The sequence below is a fragment of the Scylla paramamosain genome, chromosome 30 (genome assembly GCF_035594125.1).
Source record: "Scylla paramamosain isolate STU-SP2022 chromosome 30, ASM3559412v1, whole genome shotgun sequence".
NCBI classification, from domain to species: Eukaryota; Metazoa; Arthropoda; class Malacostraca; order Decapoda; family Portunidae; genus Scylla; species Scylla paramamosain.
In genome coordinates this window covers 13606615-13611614 of record NC_087180.1, presented here as the reverse complement: position 1 = coordinate 13611614, position 5000 = coordinate 13606615, and the positions used below count along the sequence as shown (strand labels likewise).

Here is a 5000-nt window from a genome sequence, read left to right as displayed (position 1 = left end):
ACAAAAGGAAAAAAAAAAAAAAAAAAGAGAAAAAAAAAGAGGGGGTCACAAATAAAAGTTTGTCCACGGCAGAAACTTTTGGTAGAGACCAACTTGTGCGAGAGATCGCCGACGTAGAAACTGAAAATATAAATAAATAAGACAGATTTCACCCATTTCTTAGTCCCTCATAAAGGTTAGCATCACGAAAAAAAATAAATAAAAAAAAAATAAAAACACACCGAACTGGTCGAATAATAATAATAATAATAATAATAATAATAATAATAATAATAATAATAATAAGAATAAGAATAAGCATAAACATAGAAAATGCAAATGCATGGGTAAAAACAATTATCCATTTCTTAGTCGCTTTCAAGTTAGGGTTACCAACAAACAATGCTAAGAGAAAAGGCCGAATTATATATATATATATATAAAAAAAAACGGAAACAAACACAGGAACAGACAGCAAATGAGTTAATAAAACAATTATCATCCATTACCTAGCCACTTTCAAATTAGGATAAGGTAAAAACTCAAAGACAACAACATTAATAACAAACAATAGTAATTGCGTTAAAACAAATAACAAAGGGAAAACATTAACACGGAATTCTTCTGAAACTGTCTCAAAATCCCACTCCAATCGGATGGCGAATTCCGGGCAGACGTCCCTGTGGCGAACGCCTAATGGATTCTTCACACCCGCGAAAATTACCTGCTGACGTGGAAATTTTTTACTTGCCCTTCCCAAAGATGCAACGCAGGAAGTGTGGCGTTCGAAATACAACTACACCCAGAGAGAGAGAGAGAGAGAGAGAGAGAGAGAGAGAGAGAGAGAGAGAGAGAGAGAGAGAGAGAGAGAGAGAGAGAGACAGAGAATGCTTACAAACTAATCCTTATCTATATCACTTGACAAAAAAAAAAAAAATTATTGAAAAAGAAAGTGCGGGGAAAAAATAAAGACAGGAGACTAAGAACAAGAAAATAAATATGAAAAATAATGCTTGGCAGAACAGAGAGATGAAAAATCATAAGACACGAAATATGGAAAGCGGAGCGAGGGTGAATTGTTGTTGTTACCAGTGTTACCAGGGTGGGCAGGTGACCCTTTCTTTCTACCTGTCCATTACCTGTCAATATCCGGTGCTGTTCACTTTGTGTTATCCACATTCATAGATTTTTTTTTTCCACTGATCATCTGTCCTTCTATCTGTCACTTTGTCTTTATTAATATTTTTCTTCACGTCTCCCTTCTCAATTCACTTTCCAACTGTCGACTTTTTACATCACCCTTTCGCGCGAGTTCATAATTTAGTAGAGAAGGAGATATTGAGAAAGTAAAGCAAAACGAAGCAAAGCAAAGCAAAGCAAAAAAAAAAATATATATATATAGCAAAAAATTAAAGTCGTACAAACATAAGTGAGCAAATGATTAAGAAAAAAAGAAAAAAAAAGAAACGTAGAAAGTTGGAGACTGAGAAGGTACTGAGAGAGAGAGAGAGAGAGAGAGAGAGAGAGAGAGAGAGAGAGAGAGAGAGAGAGAGAGAGAGAGAGAGAGAGAGAGAGAGAGAGAGAGAGAGAGAGAGAGAGAGAGAGAGAGAGAGAGACTGGAAAACTGGAAACTGAGGTACTAAAAAAAAAAAAAAAAAACGAAAAGGAAAAAAAAAATGCATGTAAATTGGCAGCCACATAACTTGAGAAGGTATTAAAAGAAATGAGGAATGAAAACGCGAAACAAAAGTAACCTTAAATATTTTCCGAAAGCCGAAGGAAAAGAAGAAAAGTGGGATAAAAATAGAAGTACGCCGAAAGAAAGAAATGTGTGTAGAACTACGTAGAAAAAAATTATGACGGAAACAAGATTAAAATAACTTAATAATAAAACATAAATTACTTGATAAAACATGAAAAAAAACAATGAAAAAAGTAAAACGAGTAAAATAAACATACACACACACACACACACACACACACACACACACACACACACACACACACATAAAAAATTACGTAATATCAAATAGGGTAACACATAAATTAAAACACCAAATTATGACCGAAAAAAAAACAGAAAAAAACACTTAAAAAAACGTTAAAAAGATCCATATACACACGAAAAAAAGACAAAAAAGTAAAATTATGCATTAAAGAAACTAAAAGCTAACAAAAAAAAAAAAAAAAAAAACGAAAATATATAAACACACATTAAACAAAAAAAATCAAAGGATAAAATTATACTGGAGGGAGGCGGTATAAAAATGTTCAGGCGACGCGTCACTGGCAGGCGAGTGTCAGTCAGTGTAGGAAAAGTTCAAATGTCGCTGAAGGCAGATGAGTCCAAATGCATGACCGAAAACGAAAAGGTCAACAGGGTCGCCAGTCAGTCAGTCAGTCAGTTATTAGGTCAGTCATGCAGTCTGTTAGTAGGTCAGTGAGTCAGTCAGTTATTTGGTTAGTTAGTTAGTCAGCCGGTCAGTCATTCAGTCAGTTATTTCCTCAGTCAGCTTGTTAGTCCGTCAATAGTCGGTCAGTCACTCGTTTAGTCCATTGAATCCATCAGTCAGTCATTCACTTTATCCTTCCTGTTTATAGATTAATCATTAAGTCAGTACATCAGTGAATCAGCCAGTTATTCGATTAGTCAGCCAGTTAGTTAGTCAGTTACTTGGTCAATCAGCCACACAACCACTCATTATAGTACTCAGCCAGTCAATCAGCCACTGACTTAATTATTCAGTCATTCGCCAAATCACCCAGTCAGTCACTCTCTAACTTCAAACTGTCGCCAATCAGTCAACAACAAGTCAATCAATCACCAGCATAGTCACTGAGCAAACCAAAAGCCATATCAGTCAGCAAGTCAGCCAGTCAGCCAGTCAGTCAGTCAGTCAGTCATTCAGTCAGTCAGGTGTGTCGGACACTTCATTTAAATTCAGAACCATCGCTACTTCTCCGACGTCATCAAATTTTCTCCCCCGCCTCGAATCTTCTTTAAAGAGTGCGTGAAGGTGTTGGCGAGGAAGGAGGAAGAGGAAGAGGAAGAGGAACACGAGGAGGAGGAGGAGGAGGAGGAATAATAGGGAAGAATGAAAGGAAAAATGAACTGAAAAATAGGTTAGGAAGAAAGAGATCCACTTGTTACGTATATTTTTGTTCCTTCAGCTACTACTACTACTACTACTACTACTACTACTATTACTTACTACTACTACTACTGAGAAAAAAATAATACTTATAATAATGCTTACTAACTCGGCTTCTAATTTGAAAGTCCCGGAATCGTAAAACTAAACAAGGGAAATATTTCAGTCTTAATTCCACATGCAAGTCTTCGTGATAATCTTTAATTGCCGAGGAAATCATTAAAACAAATACAATTTCAATTCGCTGCAATTTTCACAACGAAGTTAATTTTAGGCTGAGGCGGAGGACGTGCTGAGAGGAGAGAGAGAGAGAGAGAGAGAGAGATGAGAGAGAGAGAGAGAGAGAGAGAGAGAGAGAGAGAGAGAGAGGAGAGAGAGAGAGAGAGAGAGGACGCTCATTATTGTGGTCACCGAGGTTTACGACGACGCAGGAGAGAAAAAAGAAAGGGAGAAAGAGAAGGAAGAAGGGAGAGAAAAGAGAGGAGGCAAGAGGAAAGAGAGGGAGCAAAAGAAACAGATGATCAGCTTACGGATGGAGGAGGTACTAGAGGGAGGAGGAGGAGGAGGAGGAGGAGGAGGGAGAGGAGGAGGAGGAGGAGGAGGAGGAGGAGGAGGAGGAGGAGAAGGAAGAGGAAGTACGGAAAGAGAAAAATGAAGAGGAAGAAGGAGTAGGAAGCCGTGGAACAGAAAGAGAGGGAAGAAGACAAGGAAGAGGAGGAAATACAGGAGAAGGAAGAGGAAGATGATCAAGAAAAAGGAAGTTTGGAAACAGGAAAAGGAGTAGGAAAATAAAAAAAAGTAAGATGACAGAAAAGGAAGATGAGGAAGAGAAGAAGGGGAAGGAGATGAGGAAAATACAACGGAACTGTATGAAAATCGAAAGGAAACTAGGATTAAGATAAGAAATATGCGAAAAATTCAATTCTACATCGTCTTTATCTTTCCTCTGCTGTTGTATATTTTTAACCTTCATGAATTTTTCTTATCGCTACTCTACTTCTCCCTTCTTCTTCTTCCCTCCCTACACGGTCGATTGCTCCTTCAGTGACAGAGGGAAAGAGAAAAGAGAGACAAAGGAGAGAGAAAAAAAAATATATGGACCCGTTGGACATTACCTGAGTCATTTTCACAACCCTTTTCCAGCCTCCCTTCCACCAAAATCGCCACCATTTCATAATTTTCAGTATTTTTACCATCCCATCCCGCGTATATCTCATCCTGGCCCCACCATGCTGCCTCATTACCTCACCCTCACCACCACAGCCACCTTGTTTCGCCTTAATACTCAAACATGGCTGGACTGGAACTGTAGACTTCTAGACATAAATATCTTTTTCTTCCTTTTCTTTAAACGCTATACCTTTTACTCTGAGGAAACGCCAAAAATGATCCATGTATTTCTTACTTACATATTTCATAACATAGTATTTATCTTGGTAATTAACTAGCTGTATTATTCACAACTGTTTAATGAATATATAACTTGCTTTTTTTTTTCTTTTCTTTTCGTGTCCTGTTAAAAATTCACTCCTTACTGACTTTTCTGTAACTCAATGTGCATAGGAACGAACTAATAATGAGGTGATGATAGAAAACTACACTGTTAATATAGTAAAAAAAAAAAAAAAAATAACAATATTACATTAACGTATTTAAAAACACTTCGGCTTTTCATTAAACCTTTAAACTTCCAGAGACCACAGAGTTTTTTTTAGCAAGGTTCTCATTTATGCTTTTTTTTTTTCTATTGGTGTTGCAGGACCTTAGTAAACCTCTTATCATAACTAAGACAACACCCTTAAAAAATATTGTAGCGGGAGCCTGTGAAAAGTAGTCGAGAAAAGCCGCTAAAACAGTTGTGAATCGAGG

At 37.2% G+C, this 5000-nt stretch overlaps 1 protein-coding gene across 9 annotated transcripts in view; it reads right to left on the bottom strand.

The window, feature by feature from the left end:
• Nucleotides 1-5000, bottom strand: part of LOC135115866 (uncharacterized) — a 204369-nt gene that overhangs the window by 17926 nt on the left and 181443 nt on the right. The gene's annotated exons all lie outside the window — the stretch shown is intronic.